The sequence below is a fragment of the Hypanus sabinus genome, unplaced genomic scaffold (assembly GCF_030144855.1).
Source record: "Hypanus sabinus isolate sHypSab1 unplaced genomic scaffold, sHypSab1.hap1 scaffold_129, whole genome shotgun sequence".
Lineage (NCBI taxonomy): Eukaryota > Metazoa > Chordata > Chondrichthyes > Myliobatiformes > Dasyatidae > Hypanus > Hypanus sabinus.
Window position 1 is genome coordinate 265652 of NW_026779356.1, and position 18257 is coordinate 283908.

Consider the following 18257-nt stretch of genomic DNA (forward strand, 5'->3'; position numbering starts at 1 on the left):
GATAAGACGTATATTCTTGAATATTCATTTCCCAGACCTTGTCTGCTTAAAGCCATGTCTCTGTTATTCGCACAACAGCGTACTTGCCAATTTCCAACTGAGACTCATGCTCATCTATTTTATTCCTTATATTTCGTGAATTCATATATAATAATTTTAATTCGTTAGTCCCCTCACCTTTCATATCAATTCTCATTTCACTTGCCCACACTGTATGATCTCTTCTTGAGCTTTCTGCTCCATTGATTCTGTTGTCCTTTTTAGCTTTTTCTATTTTGAATTTCCCTTTAATTCCCTCTTTATATTTCCAGTTCATCCAGTCCCCCACCCCCACACACTACTTAGTTGAAACACATCTGTGTTGCAGTGGCAAACCTGCCTGCCAGAATACAGTCCCCCAGATTATTGAGGTGCATACCTTCCGTTTTGTACAATTCATCCTTACCCCAAAACATAGCCCATGAATGGTCCAAGAACATGGTCCAAGAATGTAAATCCTTGCTTCCTGCACCAGTTCCTCAGCCGCACATTCAGATCCATTATCTCTCTGTTCCTTCCCTCTCCAGCACGAGGAAATGGAAGCAAACCGGAGGTAACCACCCTGGAAGTCCAGCTTTTCAGCCTTCTTCCCAGTTCTCTGAAGTCCCGCTGCAGAATGTCCTTCCTCTTCTTCCCGATGTCATTTGTACCGACATGCACTACCACTTCCGGCTGTTCACCTTCACCCTTGAGGATTCCCTGCAATCGGTCCGTGATATCATGGATCCTAGCACCAGGGAGGCAACACACCATCCTTAAATCTCGCCAATTGCCGCAGAATCCTCTTTCAGTACCTCTCACTATGGAGTCCCCCTACTACCACGGCTCGGCCTGATGTCTGAGTCCCCGGCTCTGCTTCTGCACCAATTTTCGGCTCGCAGACCTGTCCGCCTCTTAGACTGCCGTATCTCCTGTCCTAACAACTTCCAAAAGGGTGAACCAGTTTGCGAGAGGTATATACCCCGGGGTCTCCTGTACTTCAAGCATATTTTCCTTCCTCATCGTCGACCACTTCTCTCTTCCGGTATCCTCTGTGCACCAACCTCACTGTAGGTCCTGTCCAGAAATCTCCCGTTTTCCCGGATGAACCTGAGGTCATCTACTTCACTCTTCAGTGCAGCAACATGCTCCTTCAGAAGCTGAATCTGGACACACGTTCCATAATGGTAGGAGCCGGGGGCACCATCTGTGTCCCTGACCTTCCAAATCATGCACGTAGAACACTGAATCAGCTTAGCGGTCATGTCTTCACCCTCTCTAATTGTGGCGCAGTCTCCTCCATCAACGCCCTGGCCAAAGACCAGGCACTTCCCTCGACCAGACCGCTTCCCGAATGGCCGCTCCTCTTTTTATTTGCTTGAGTTTTGCAAGCTTCTTGGTCAGCTGACCTCCATTGCCCAATCAGCTGTTTTCTGCTGAGCTATTCAAGTCTTGATTGCCATTCAACTGCTAATCAATTCTTGATTGCACATTCCAACTGCCAAAACTGCCAGTTTTTGCTTGAAAATATACTTGAATCTCTCGAGCCAAGGACGAGCACTTTTCACACCAGGCACCTCCCTCGTCCAGGCCGCTTCCCGACAGAAAACATACTCCAATATTAGGCAGTTCTATCAGAACCGAGAAGCAGGGTTAACGGTTTAATCGTGATGGCAATTCAACTGCAAAAGGGATTTCCCTGTAATGCTGAGTCTAATTATTCCGTCATGATCAACTGGAAACACCAATTTTGTAATTTTCAAGCAATGCGCAAAAAGCGCAGGAGGAACTCCGCAGAACATCATCCACGGAAAATGTATTCGCGCCGAAACACTTCGGTAGTGTGTGTGTGTGTGTGTGTGTGTGTGTGTGTGTGTGTGTGTGTGTGTGTCCTTATTATTTCTCTTGACATTGCACTGTTTGTTGTGTTATACACATTGCATGTTTTGACCGTCCTATTAGTGCGGTCCTTCATTGATTTTCTTGTGTATCTTGGATGCGCGCCGTAATTGCATTTCATTGTACATTGTGATATATGTATATAGATATGTTTTGATGCAAAATTTACTTTCTGCACTGATCTTTCAACCGGTTGGGCGTGTTGTACCACTTAAACATCTACTTTGCAAAAGAAGGAAAAATACCCATTAAACCACAGAAAGTGAATATAATCCAGTCCGGAATGATCTCTCCGATATTCCCAGATGCAGACAGGTGTTAAATGCACATTACTGAGCTCCGCTGCAGGTGTGTGCTTACGAACGACGACGTAAAATGCTGTTTCAATATGGCGACCAACAAGGTGCCTGAAAGGCCCCGATATCATTCTGTCCAACGAACAGCCACGGCTGAGAAAGTGACATAGACACTCTTCACGAAGGCTCTTTCTCATCGAACTCTCCAGCCTGAATCCGATGCAATGTGACCCGTTGCACTGCTTTCTGTTGTGACTGAAACAAAATATTTATCTTTCTTGCGTCTTTCTCATCCTCCCCAGCAGACCATGCTTTGATTGAGATAGTAAAATTACAGTGATTGCATTCTAAAGCAGCACGTATAAAACACAGTATTTACAGTATCTACTCTGTCCAGGAATTTCCAAAATTCCAAACTTTCAATGAGATGTCCCTCTTATCCGACTAAATTCCTGCGATTTAACACCCAGAGCGCACAAATATTCCTTGCACGATAACACTTTCATTCTTGTAATCATCCTTGTGAATCTTCTTTGACGCTCTCCAATTCCAGCACATCTTCACTAAGACGAGGAGAACAAAGCGGTTCACAATGCTTAAGGAGAACCCTCACCAGTGTCTTACAAAGCCACAACATCTCACACTTGCTCTTATATTTCTAACCTCTTGAAATGGAAACTAACATGGCATTTCTCTTCCTTATCACCGATTCAATCTGCAAGTTTTCATTCAGGATGTTCAGCACAAGTACTCTCAACTCCCTCTGCATCTCAGATCATAGATTTTATTCCTGTTTAGAAAATAGTCCGCGCATTTATTTCTAATTCGCAAATTCCCAACATTGTATTTCATTTGCAACTTTCTTGTCCATTCCCCTAATCTGTATGTCCTTCTGCAGCCTATCCGTTTCCGTAACGTTACGAACCCCTCTACAATTCTTCGTATAATCTGTAAACGTGGCAACAAAGCCATCTATTCCATCATCAAAAATATTTAAATACAGCATTAGAAGAACTGGTCCCAACATCGACCACTGCGGAATAGCACTAGTCACTGGCGGGCAACCACGTTATTAACTTTCCTGTAATACCAAGTGTTCTTAACTTAGTAAGCAGCCTCTTGTTTGGTGCCTTGTCAAAGGCCTTCTAAAAGTCGAAAGATAGAACATTCAATGCATCCCCTTTATCTATCCTACTTGTCAACTCCTCAAAGAATTCCAACAGCTTTTTCAGGCCGGATTTACCCTGAAGGAAACCTTGCTGACTTTGTGCTACATGGCCTATGTGTAACCAAGTACTCCATCACCTTATTCTTAAAAACATGACTCCAGCATCTTTCTAACCTCCGAGGTCAGGCTAACCGGCCTATAATTTCCTTCCTGCTGCCTTCCTCCTTTTTTAAAGAGTGCAGTAATATTTTTTTAATATTCCAGCACTCTGGCAGCATGCGAGAATCCAATAGATTTTGAAAAGAAAAAACATTTCTGAGCCACCACAATCTCTAATGCTACCTCTTTCAGAACCGTAGATTGAAGTTCCTCTGGTACAGGTGACCTATGTGCTTTTAGGGCTTTTTACTGCTTTTTGAACACCTTCTCTCTTGTAGAACTAACTGCACCCATTTCTCTCCCTTCACACAGTACAACGTCAGGCAAACTGCTAGTGCCTTCCACTCTGAAGACTCAGGTAAAATATTTATCAGTTCATGAGCCATCTCCTTGCCCCGTTATTATGTCTTAGTCACTCATTTCTCAGTGTCTCATTTTTCTTTTATTTTTAACATACTGTACGAAAAAAAATACTATCCTCTTTGATATTCATATTTCATCTTACCCCTTTTAATGATTTTATAGTTGCTCTCTGTATGCTTTCATAAACTTTCTGATCCTCTATCTTCCCACTAATGTTTTCATTGTTGTATGCCCTTTCTTTAGCTTTTACAATAGCTTTGACTTCCTTTGTCCGTCTTGGTTGTACTATTTTACAATTTCGGCATTTATTCATTTTTGGAATACACATGCCTGGCACCTTCTCATTTTTTGCAGAAACATTTCGCATTATTCGATCGAGTTCTCTAAATTTTCTTTTCAGGACATCATTGTTTTCCGGAATGGCCACAGTTGTATTCTGCCATAACTGCCTATTTCCAATTTTCCTGACGGCCACCCCGACTCATGCTATTTCGGAGTGATTACTGCCCTATATCTTTGATCAGTTATACACTCGCTCTCGATACAAGCCGAAGGTCCAACACGAAGAAATCTGCAGATGCAGGAAATTCAAACAACAGCACACACAAAATGCTGGTAGATCACAGCAGGCTAGGCAGCATCTATAGTGAGAAGCGATGTCGACGTTTCGGGCCGAGACCCTTCGTCAGGACTAACCGAAGGGAAAGATAGTGAGAGATTTGAAAGCCATTGAAAGCCGAAGGTAATCCAATTTTTGCTCCAGATCGCTAATAGATCTTTAGGGAGCTGCTGCGAAATGCACTTCACGCAGATGAATTTCCCCGGGAGACACAGGGACTCTCAGCTCACCAACTTGCGGCATGAACAGCACCCCATAGCACTTTAAATGGTATAGTAAGAGAGATAGGAAACAAAAATGAAACCTTAACAGACGCTTTACACAGAGCCGACGCGTCCTCAGAGACGAATGCCCCTTTGAGACAAAGGCTAACTCTTGTACTCTCGCCAACGGCCTACTCCTATAGAATGGGTATTTGACGTGTCGGTTGATGTTTTGCGATAATTTATTAATAAACGCACGTTCAATCTTGTACTTTGTTCTTTCTTGATTATTTAAAGTCGATTTTGGGAACCGCTGGAAATGGTTCTTGCTCTGGGATAATCTAATGTCCATGTGGTTGTGTCAGCAGATTTAAGGATGCATACGGATTTGGTGATGCGCGCAGATTGATGAGAGTGTCGCCTGGTATGTGCTCGAAAGGGATTTGGTGCCGCACAAGGAATTGGTAGTGTGTTCGGATTTGTGCATGAGCGCAGGTTGGATAGTGTGTTCGGATTTGAGCATGTGCGCAGGTTCGGTAGTGTGTTCGGATTTGAGCATGTGCGTAGGTTGTATAGTGTGTTCGGATTTGTGCATGAGCGCAGGTTGGATAGTGTGTTCGGATTTGAGCACGTGCGCAGGTTGGATAGTGTGTTCAGATTTGAGCATGTGCGTAGGTTGTATAGTGTGTACGGATTTGTGCATGGGCACAGGTTTTGTAGTGTGTTCGGATTTGAGCTTGTGCGCAGGTTGTGTAGTGTCTTCGGCTATGGTAGTGTGCGCGGGTTTGGTAGTGTGTTCGGATTTCATCATGTGCGCAGGTTGGGTAGTGTGTTCGGATTTGGGAGTGTGCGCAGGTTGGGTAGTGTGTTCGGATTTGAGCATGTGTGCAGGTTTGGTTGTGCGTTCGGATGTGAGCATGTGCGCATTTGGGGTAGTATGATCGGATTTGATAGTGTGCGCCGGTTTGGTGGTGTGTTCGGATTTCAGCATGTGCACAGGTTGGGTAGTGTGTTCCGATTTGAGCATGTGCGTAGGTTGTGTAGTGTGTTCGGATTTGAGAGTATGCGCAGGTTGGGCAGTGTGTTCGGATTTGAGCATGGGCGCAGGTTTGGTTGTGCGTTCGAATATGAGAATGTGCGCAGGTAGGGTAGTGTGATCGGATTTGAGAGTGTGCGCTGGTTTGATAGTGTGTTTAGATTTGAGCATGTGTGCAGGTTTGGTTGTACGTTCGGATGTGAGCATGTGCGCAGGTTTGGTAGTGTGTTCGGATTTGAGCGTGTGTGCAGGTTTGGTTGTACGTTCGGATGTGAGCATGTGCGCAGGTTTGGTAGTGTGTTCGGATTTGAGCTTGTGCGCAGGTTGAGTAGTGTGTTCGGATTTGAGCGTGTGCGCAGGTTTAGGCTTGTGTCGGTGCTTTTGCGTGTCCATGGATTTCTGCGTGGCGGTCGATTTCGGGTTTTGTCACATCTCAAAGTAGTTCAATTTTTAAGGTCTTTAATAAACGCACTTTAAGCATTGAACTTTGTTCTCACTAATTATGTCAGGAGAATGCTGTTATTTTGTGAACTTTTAAAAAGGATTCATCTTTGAAAATCAAATGTGCATACATGGGTGCCAGCTGGATTGGTGGTGCACACGGTCTGAGGGTGCTCACGGATTTGGACGTGTCAGTGGTGAGGAATGTCAAGGTTGTATCATAATAAGCGCTTCATTAATAAATACTGATTTAATTTTCTACTCTTCTTTTACTCTGATTTTTAACTTGGTGATTGCTACTTCGTGAATTATCTGTAATTATTCCTCCTCTCGGATAAGTTATTGTTTATCTGGAGGGTGTTAGCGGGTTCAAAGTGCGCTGTGATATGGGTGTCCAGAAGTACTTGTGGGTGTTGCTGGATTTGGGGTAATGACAAATATCAAGGTTGCTTCGTTTACAGATACTTTAATAATTTAACAGTGAACTTTGCTCTTGTTATTTTCAATGCGGATTAAGCCTTCTCGTGAAAGAAATAGGATTAAAATGATCCTCGCTCTGGGATCAGCAATTGTACTGTCAGGTCCGCACTCGGTTTTCAAGGTGCACAAAGATTTGGAGATTTGCAAGGCAAGTTTCAGTACTCACGGATTTGGTGATTTCCCAAGGTCGGGGCGGAGTGGCATCAGCGCCAGACTTGGGAGCGATGGCTCTCCAGTTCGAATCCACCCGGCTCCCATCCGTGCTCGGTTCAGCATCGAGCTCGCAACGCGGCCTCATAAAAACAAGAAAGCCTGCTAAAAGAAAACACCGTCATGACGGCGTCGTGATGACTGCACTCGGAGTTAAGGGCTTTCTTCTTCTTCTTCAAGGTCGTTTGAAAGCAGACGCAGCTATTTTGTGAACTGTTTCTCACAGAGATGTGGTGCCTGCGGATTTGTAGTGTGACGTATATGAATTTTGTTTAATTTATAGATACTTTCAGAATCAATGTACTTTGACGTTTCAACAGTATTCCTGTTACTTTATGGTGGAGGCAGACAGTTTGTGAACGGTTTCAAATGATTCTTCCTCCCGGATACCGTACAGCTCATGGTCGGGGGTGGCAGCGTGTTTGGGATCCGCACTCAATTGGGGATTGCGCAGTGTTAAGGTATAGTCGGCATATATGGGATGCACAGAGTTTTGGGGGCTGCACATGGATTTCAGCATGCGTGCAGATTTAGGCGTGCGCTCTGCCAAGGGGGTACTCGCGGATTTGGCGATGTGCGCAGATTTAAAGTCTGTTATCAAATAACTGGCTGTGCACAGATTTGGAGCTACCTACAGATTTGGGGTGCGTACGGATCATTAATCTCGAAATGCCCCCATTTTTGAAATATTTTGAAATAATTCCTGCTCTGGAATGATCTATTATGGGGTGTCAGCGTGTTTGTGATGTGCACCTATTTCAGCTTTGCGCAGATTTAGTGCTGTGCCTACCAATGTAGAGATGCACGGCGATTCGGGAACGCTCTTTGATTTAGGGGCGTGTAGCCCAATAAAGGGATAGTTATAGAATTCGGAATTCTAATAGATCTATGGTGTCGGGGTCAGAGAGACAAGAGTGGTGCCAGAATGGGACCAAGTTGATCTGAGGGCGGTGTGGCAATCTCTAGATAAAATTGACGGGCTCAGCGTGAGTGCAGGAAGCAGCACAATTCAGTCGTCAGTGGACAGGCAGCACCAATTCAGTCGTGAATGTAGGTGCTGTACGCGTAGAGATGAGATGATAGGCCGGCGAATGAGGGACGAGCACTGCAGCTGTATAATGGACGCATTCATGTAATTACCGTCTGGGAGGTGTGAGTGGAACAAGGTTATCGCAGGGCCCAAATGGGCAAAAATTGACCGTAGTGGATAAAACTTCAGTGGTTTCAGGTCGGGTGACGCCGCAATGTCACGAGTTCTTCACAAACATCGGACCGAGTGGAGATTTCACCACATTTTTCAACTGTTCCCTGAACTTGGTCTGTGTAATGGCGTAAAGGGCAGTGTTTGTACAACAGCTCAGGAGCTGTAAAATGACTCCCAGCTCTCGCAGCGAATCAGGTGGACGCACATATGTGGCAAAAGCATATAGCAGATCCCACGCAGAGTACACAGTGAAAGGTGCCCACAGCACGATGAAATTGCCCGAGACGATCAGTAATAAAACCAGGGATTTCCTGCGTTTCTCCATCTCCGGGTCTCTGGAACTCGGTCTGTTGCCAGTAACCCTGAGTCTCCTGCGAGCTCTGCTGATGACTAAGATATGCCTGACGGTGAGGCCGTTCGTCAGCAGTACCAGCATAAATGGTAATACAGGGGTAAGGAAGTAATAAAATAGTTCAATTGGTGTCGCGATAAATAAATTCAAATAATGCCCTCTTACCCTACAAATAAATGGAACTGCTATCCACGCGTAGTACCCCGAGAGCCTAAAATACCAGTAAATATTCTTTGAAAAACCAATGGCACTCACTGTCCCGAAAACCACAGCCGCGGTTTTCTCTCTGCAATATTTTGATTTCAGCTTCTGGCAAGAAATGGCGATAAACCGATCAAAGGTGAATGTGACGGTGAACCAGACCGAGCAGTCGGTTGCAGTGTAAAGGAGAACAGAGTGGATATTACACCCCTTATTCATTGATCGGACGAAAACGTCGAATGGCATGTACATAAGTGGAATCTTGCTCAATATCAGGTCCATGATAAGAACCAGAAGATCCGCCGCTGCCATGGCAACCAGGTAGCAAGTGGCAACTCTGGAGAGGCCGCACTTTCCCCGAGACAGGATGAATATGGTCACCGTGTTCACTGCGAAGAAAGGAATCAATCAGGGTAAACACATCAGGAAGCGATTTCTTCAAGCAAGCATATAAAGTAATCCAGTTTTCAGTAAGTGACAATATCAGAACAGTTGGGACCTGACAGAATAATAGAATCGTAGCGACTACCATTCAATTAAAATTAAACAGTTTTGCAAATCTGTGTGCCCTCAATGCCGTCTGTTGGACCGACTATCAGTATAGAAAAAGAGAGCGGAGATTTCAGATAAATCTGTGTCCCTCAATGCCGTCTGTTGGACCGAATATAAGTAAAGAAACAGAGAGCGGAGATTTCAGGTAACCATGTCTGACGATTGGTGGATTTCGTACTTCTTGAGGCAAAAGCACTGAATGGCGCAATAAATCTGCGGCATCTCAACTGTCGTGAACTAAGTGTCCCATTAGATAAAAAGCAGCTTCCCGTCGCTGCGCGTCACCCAGGGCACCGGCATTGGCAAATGGAGTAGCAACCCAATACCCAATGATTGCACCTAACTTCCAGTGTCCTGACCTTTTGGAACTGAACATTTCCTTCAAATTATTCCGCGAGCCTCCCCGTCTCTCTTGTATGTTTGCCCTTATATTCGTGTGGTATTTGTTACAGTCTCAGTTAGGCTTTACTTTCTCCGCAACAATGAAGTTGATTTGTCACCAAAACAATACGTCAACATCAATATTTCAAGAAATTCCAGTGGTCTATCATCTGTTACTTGGGCTTTAAAAACCGTCAAATGCAACTGGTGTGAAAGTATACAGTAATGATCTTCGCATTTTATAATGTTTAGGATCCCAAATAGAAAATGTAGTTTTAAGAACACAGTGGGGAGGAAGATGGTCAGATGTAGAAGAGGGAACTCGTGATTACATTCGCGGAGAGAATGCTTCCTTTGCTTCAGTGGAAACGCAGGCTGACATGAAAGCTGGAAAGTTATAAACGAATTTATTCAGTTAGTATTGCGACCGATGTTGGTTCAAACGACCAGGGAGAAATGGAGGAGGAGTGTTCACGATGAGGTTTCATTCCTACGAGGAGACAGATAATAAGATATACTGTTGTGGTAAACCCGCTCTGGATCATCGCAACTGTCAGCACGTATTTCCTTAGACAGGAGTCCTGGATTCAGTAAGTTATCAAAGCGCATGCAGCAAAGATTACCTTAATTATCAAATGGGATGCGTGACAGCAGCATTAATTATTATTATGAGAGATACACGTCAGAAGGAAAATGTGTGGTTAACTGTTGTTTTATAAATTATCTTTAGAAGGGACTCACCGGGAAGAGCAATGATAGCGAGGACTGGGTAGAAAATCACCTGAATGGCGATTAATGCATTCATGACTCGAACATCTGCCGTTATCCGTTCATCATCTGCAAAAACATATGGAACCATCCAGAAGATATTTTTCCCATTTCCTGTTATATTCCAAGCTGTCCTTCCAGAATTCTGATCCATGACAGAACTAGCTAGTCTGTCGTTACTTTCCCTCTTTGTGCAGCTCCGGATCTCTGTCCCTGGCAGGAGAGGCTGCTCCCACTGAAAGTGGGGAACTGAGAGAAAGGGACTCTTATTAATAAGAGAGAGAAACCCTCCGGTGACGTCAACCGCATAACTTGAAAAGATGTTATTTATTTTCCATGAAATGACAGAAAGAGTTAACCCTTGGTTTACCGAGTAGCTGCTATACGTCTATTACATATACAGGAATTACCAAATTAATTAAAAAATAACTAAAAAGATTTCGGTCGACTTAACTGAATATAAAGTAGAAAAATGGTCCTTAAATAATAAACAAATGTATCTATGTACTTTTAAAATCCCGTGAAAGGAATGAGGTAAATTAGTCAAAAATCACATTTGATTCTTTCGTGATGTGTGTAAAATGAGAAATGCAAACAGCGGTTCTGAAACAGCGGCATTAGCTCAGGATATGTCAATTTTATAAGAGAGAAAGACTATCAGCCTTTCTCGAAAAAGGAGTTATCTTGGTAGCCGGGAGCAGCGACGAGGCAAGAACGTCAGACATGCGGAGGAGAGGAAGGCAGGAGGTGTGAGAGAGAAAGGCAGAATGAGAGACAAAGAATGATGGAATTAACTGTCGGCAACAGGGTTCCGTCCGGCACAATGTAGATCATATCACTGAGTGGTCGATAAGTACTCTTCGCACGCAGTCTTTGCACTTGTGCCTTCACAAGTGGCTGTTTGGTATTTCTCATGTCATCCTGATATAATAGTAGCTTAATAATATTCAACATGTGCACTCTGTCTCACATTACTGCAAATCCTCATGCTGTTAAATCAGAAAGAAACATGGAAAAATGGTCCTCTTACTGTCCATACCCGGACCCGTATCCCACACAGGAGGCCAGGCCGCAGTCATATAGACATTACCACTGTACGGCAGCTGATGCTTTTCCGCTGGATGTAAACAGTCGATATGATAGAAAACGCTTTAATCCAGGGGCATCATCACCTTCTTATGAAGTGACTTTGTATTTATTGGTGATGCTCTACGTTTGTACAATTTGGCCTCGATTGAAGCTCTCACAAAAACCAGCAGCCACCAGTGCTCCTAATCAGTTATTCAGATTATTTTACTATGCCTTTTTCCCCCTTTGTGTGCCGTCTTGGAATGTTTCGTGTTTTTGAACAGTATCCACCTTCATATATTATTTGCAAATCTTTGGAAACGGGTGCTATTTTCCTTTCCCCCTGAATAATAACATGGCATATTTGTAAGACTTCAAAGGCCGAACGAGAACTAAGAAGCACGTCTCTTCCTGACTGTTATTAATCTCTGCTGTGGTTTGCAATGAGCTTCTCTTAAAGCTTAGAAATGTAGAAACAGCAGAGAGGACCTGTATATTCACATTGGTCATTTGACAGAAATGTGTTCAAACCTGGAGACGGTTTCATTAACAGGTTACAATAAAACAGATTTCTTCGTCAGACAAAACATCAGGCAAGCACAGTTTTTCTACAGTAGGTGTCGAAGTAAAGATAGTATTAGATTATTCGGTTGTCACCATTACTTCCAGCCACTGAATACACGCTGCACATGTGATTTTTTTCATCTGCTGATCATCTGGAGAGGGATCAGATTTAGATTTGAGCGTATAAATCATGAATTTCTTCGGTGTAATTTCAACAAATTCATTTTACGGATGTGTAGCTCTGTGCAATAAACATTCCCTTTCCCCGCTCTGCTTGGAGTGCAACCACAGTCTGATGTAATGACAATGATAAAACACAGTGAGCGTTCTTCCCCAACAGCTAGTGTTGCACTGATATTCTTGTGTAAGATCAATACATCATTTGATCTTAACTTTTTGTGTGCTAGGAATCCCATTAATGATAGGAGATGAATTATTAACTACAAACGTTGTGCATAATCACTCAAAGAGTTGACATGCAGGTAACGAGAGCTCTACAATTCATCTGCTTCTAACTCAGGCCACGAACGTATCAATCAGCCCTCGATTAAATGAGGCAATCTTGAGTTTCGTCACGTACCCAAATGCACGGACAGTCTGCAAGACCGTGCGCAGTCACCTATTCGACGATACACCCTAAATCAGCATGCATCCCTGCTCAAACCCCCATATGCACATATGATTATCCCAGCGAAAATATATTTAAACAGCTCACCAAATAATCGCCTCCACCTGAAAAAGTTGCAAGAACAAACAAAATGAAAAAAAATTGAAATCAGTCGCACGTCCAAATCTGCCGACATCAACAAATCCATGTGCATCCATACACCCCTAAATCTGTACCCAATCCTGCACACACTCACAAATCTATGTGCCCACAAAATCTTTACACAGCATCAAACTCACCACATGCATAATTGATTAAACCAGTTCAAATCTTTCAAACAGATGAGAAAATAGCTGGATCCACATGAAAATGTATAGTGAAAATAGAGTTCATCATTCAAATGCATTTATTATAAAGGTATCTATAAATGAAACATGCTTGAAATTGTCACAGCTCCAAAATAACCGATATATTCTTTACGTTTGAACCCATTTTCACCACAACACCCTGAAATCTGCGTACATTGCCAAATCCACACGCAGCCAGATATCATGTCTGCTGCCCCAAATCCCTGTACCCCACACAGTATACATGCAATGCAGAAAGTAGCATGCGTCTCCTAATACACGAACACCAGCCAATCTGTGTGCGCCCCCAATATTCTCCGGCAGACGCAAATCTGAGCACATCCCAAAATTCACGTGCAACCCCATATTCGCCGAGGCACCTCCTAATCTGTGCACATCCCGATATCTGTTCACAAGCCGAAATCTGCTGGTCCGCCACTTGCATATTAGATTATCCCAGAGCAAGAACAGTTAGAAAAATTGGTGACTCCATTTTAAAGAATAGCAAGAGCAAAGTTCAAACTTCAAAGAGTGTTGGGATTTAACACACCCGCAGGTCGACCGACTCGCTGAAATCCGTGCGCTGCCTTAAACCCGGCGACACGCCCGAATCTGTGCGCACACCTAATCCCAGTCCACCAAAATATTCTACAAGAGAAACGCAAATCTGTGCACACCCCAAAACTCGGACGTACCCTGTTTGGCATACAGACCCTTAAATCGTTTCGCATCTCCAAATTATGATGCATATTTGACGACAAATGCTTTAAGAAAACGCTTCCTGGTGTGTTTACACTTATTGATTCCTTTCTCGGGGAAAGTGCGGACTCTGCAGTGTTGCAAAACACAAGGAGAGAGTTCATAATTCAAGTTAAAATTATTATTGGCGTATCTATAAATGAAGCAACTTTCACCTCCAATTCGTTAGACACACCAGATCAACGATAACCCCGAAATATGTTCGCACTCATAGATCCATATCATGACACCAGGCTTTGACCCAAGCCCCGAAGGGTCAGTGCTAATTCTGTGATGGATGTGTCTCATAGAAACATTGAAAACCCACAGCACAATATAGCTCTTTCGCCCACAAGGTTTTGCCTAACATGTCCCTACTCTAAGCTCCATGTACCTATCTAAAAGTTTTTTTTAAAGACTCTAGTATATCCGCCTCCACCACCGTTGCCGGCAACTCATTCCTCACACTCTCCACCCTCTGTGTAAAAAACTTACAGCTGACAACTCCACTGTACCTATTCCCCAGCACTTAAAACCTGTGTCCTCTTGTGGCAACCATTTCAGACCTGGGGTGGGAGTGGGGAACCTCTGATATACACACGATCAATGCCTCTCATCATCTTATACTCCTATCAGGTCACCTCTCATCCTCCGTCACTCCAAAGGGAACTGGCCGAATTCACGCAATCTGATTTCATAAGGCATGTCCAAATCGAGGTAAAATGCTTGTAAATCTCCTCTGCACCCTTTCAATGGTTTCCACATCCTTCCTGTAGTATCAGACGTCGAGTCTATTCCTCCTCATATATGCTGAATACTCCGAGAGCGTGACAGAAAGCCGTGAATAGCATGCTAAAGTATATTGGTAACGGCTTTCTATATTGAAGGCTGATGACCAGTTGTAGAGCGTAGAGTAGAAATTAAAACATATTGTGGAAAGTAGAAGGAGAGCGATCCAAGTTACAGCAGATATCCGGTGACAAGACTGCGATGGCGTGGTAGACTGAGAAAGGGCACTCACCCCCAGTCAGAATGTTCAGTGAATACAAATCAGCTGGGCCCTTTCAGCGGTGGGGTCAACGATCGACTGGACAGTTCGGAACGGTGTACAGCCGGGGAGAGGTTTTTGCAGTCATTCTTATTGAGACCACCCCCCTGCCCTGTACTGTACATCCACTTAACTTACTGCTGACCACGGAGGAGTTTAGAACCAGAGTGCAAAGCATCAGAAATGAGGGCGTCCTTTTAGAACGAAGATAAGGAGCAATATCTTTAACAAGAGGATGGTTAATCTGTGGAATTCATTGCCTCAATAAGCTGTGGAGGTCAATTCTCTATGCGTACCTAAGGCAGAGATTTACGGGGAGAAGGCAGAAGATCGAGGCTGAGAGGGAAAATAGACCATGCATGATCTAAACACGGAACAGAATCGGTGAGCCAAATGACCTAATTTTGCTCCGTTAGAATTTTTCGCATGGTCTAAGTTGATTAAGTTAATGAAACAGGAAAAAGTACAAAAAAAGATGCTGTTTTGTTAGGAATATGAAGGCATGCGCTAAGTACTAGAATGGCTGCTGTTGATGGTCTAATCACGGGAAAATAATCCAAAGCCAATTACTTTAAAATACACTTAATCTACTGTGTAAATGAGAAATAAAGTATAATAAAACTACATATTTACAATACACTCTAATAATGAAATATTACAGACTCAACAGAACATATAGGCGAAGAAATGATAGATAACATTTATGCTGCTCAAATACGAAACCTTAACCTTTGAGAGATGAAGTACAAACACAACAATGAGAAAGGCTGGGAGAGTATTGATATGCAGAAGGATCTTGGGTCGGAGTTCGATCGAGGACAATAAGATTATAGCGATAATAGTCAGCGTAGATGACTATTCCCCGCAGTGGATCTGCCGAATACCAGAAGGTTACTTTATTTGTGAAAGGGCGAAAGAACCACAAGGTTAAAAACAAAACACTGCTGGGAATTGTGTACAGACCTCGAAACAGCAGTAATGATGTGGCCTACAAATTACAACGGGAGGTAGAAGATGCATTCTGGAAAGGCCATGTTTCAATTGTCATGGAGAATTTCAATATGCATGTAGTTTGGTGGATATCAGGTGGGTGCTTCATTACGGGATCCATAGTTTCTAGAATATCTACTAGATGGCTTATCAGAGCCCCGCGTGTTTGAGCTCAATGGATCGGCTTTTCTGGACTGGGTGAAGCACAATGAACCAAAATTGTTCAGAGAGCTCCAGCTATCAGAATCCTTAGGAGAAAGTGATCATAACATGATCGAATTCCCCCTTAAATTTGAGAAGAAGCTCAAGACAAATGTATCAGTATATCAGTGGAGTAATCGGAATTACAGCGGCTGAGTGAGGAGCTGGCCAGAACTGATTGAGAAAGAAAAGAAAAACACTGGCAGGGATGACAGCTGAACTGCAAAGTCTGGAATACACGGAAACAATCTGGAAGGCACAAGATATATACATTTCAAAGAGAAAGAAAATTGATTTAAAGAAATGATGACACAACCATTGCTAACGCCACGGCAGAGGATCTGAATGCGAATTTTGCATCAGTCTTCACAGTGGAAGACCTCTACAGTAAACTGGACATTCAAAAGTGTCCTGGAAGTGAAATTTGTGCAGGGAAAATTACGACTGAGAAGGTGCTCAGGAGGCTTCCTCGTCTGTGGGTGGATAAATCTCCTGACCAGATGGTCACCCTCGGGATCTGAAGGGAGTAGCTGGAGAGATTGCAGAGATATTAACGATGATCTTCCAAGAATTTATGAATTCTGGCATTGTACCGGAAGACTGGAAAATTTCAAATTGCAAATGTTACTCCCCTATTTAAGAATGGTGGGAGGCAGCAGAACGGAAACTAGAAACCAGTTAGCCTGATATCTGTGTTTGGAAAGTTGTTGGAATCGATTGAAAGGAATGAGATTACTGAGTATCTAGAGGCACATAGCAAGGTAGGCTAAAGCCTGAAAGGAAAATCCTGCCTGACAATCCTGTTGCGATTTTATTAGGAAATTACAAGCAGGGTAGTCAAAGGAGATGCAGTAGAAGTGGTGTACTTGGATTTTCAGAAACCCTTTGACAAGGTGCTATACGTGAGGCTGCTTAACAAGATAAGAGCCCATGGAATTACAGGGAAGTTGGTGAAGCCAGGGAAGCATAGGTTGGCCAAGAGGGCACGACTTCAGGATTGATGAATGTCCATTTGGATTTGAGATGAGGACAAATTAGCTTAGTCAGAGGGTGGTAAATCAGTGGAAATTGTTGCCAGGAGCGCCTGCAGAGGCCAGGGCATTGGATGTATTTAATTCAGGAATAGATAGGTTCTTGATTAACTAGGTCATCAAAGAGTATGTGGTGAAGAGACAGGGAAGTGAGGATGACTGGAAGATTTGAATCAACACATGATTGACTGGTATAGCAGACTCAACAGGCCGAATGGAATACTTTCACTTATATCTTATGGCTATCTGGTCGTAATAATGGATTTCAAAATGAAAATAAAAAGCAAAAGAGAGGGTGAACAATTGAGCAAGATTAGTGGGAAGTTGGAGCACTGGAAAGTGATTATGAAGGGAAAGATCGAGTACGAAAGTATGATAGCGAATAATATTAGTAAGGACATCAATCTCTTCTTCATATATAAAAAGTAAGTAAAATAGCAAGACTGGACATCAGATCGATGAACAATGATGCTAGAGATGTAGCACTGTGGGACCATCAAATACCGGAAGAACTAAAAAGATCTCTTGCATCAGTCTTTGCTGTGGAAGACACTAGCAGTGTGTTGGAAATTTCAGGTGTCATGGGTATGAGGTGTGTGAAGTTACCATGACGGGAGAGTAGGTTAGTGAGTAACTCAAATATCTGAAGGTAGATCAGATGGACCATACGGTGTACACGCCATAGTTGAGAAAGAGTTGGCTGAAGACATGGTTGAAGTATTATAAATGATCTTGCAACAACCATTCGGTCTGCAATGTTTCCGGAAGACTTGAATATTGTAAATCTCACTTCACTCTTCAAGCAGGGAGAGACAGAAGAAAGGAAACTCTAAGCCATTTTGTTTGACCACAGGGGTTGGGAAGATGTCCGAGTTAATTATTACTGATGATGTCTCAGTGTACTTGGAGACACATGATAAACTAGGCCGGAGTCAACATGGCTTCATCCAGGGAAAATCTTGCCTGAGAAGTCTAACGGAATTCTTTCAAGGGGGAACAAACCAGACAGATGAGATCTTCCGAATGGTTTTGAGAAAGTGCCACACATGAGGCTGCTTGACAAGCTACATGGTAATACAGTGAAGGTTCTAGCATGGACAAAGCAGTGGCTGATGACTGGGGGGGCGGGGAGGTAACTAGAGCGTTTTCTGACTGGTAGGCGTTGTCCAGTAGTGTTTCACAGGGGACTCTGTTGGGGTCTATTCTTTTTTGCGTTAAATGTCATTCATTTAGCGATGGAAATGGTGGTTTTGTTGGAACAATTGAAAAATCCTATGACTTCTATGGCTCTGCCGATTAACGCACACTCTGTA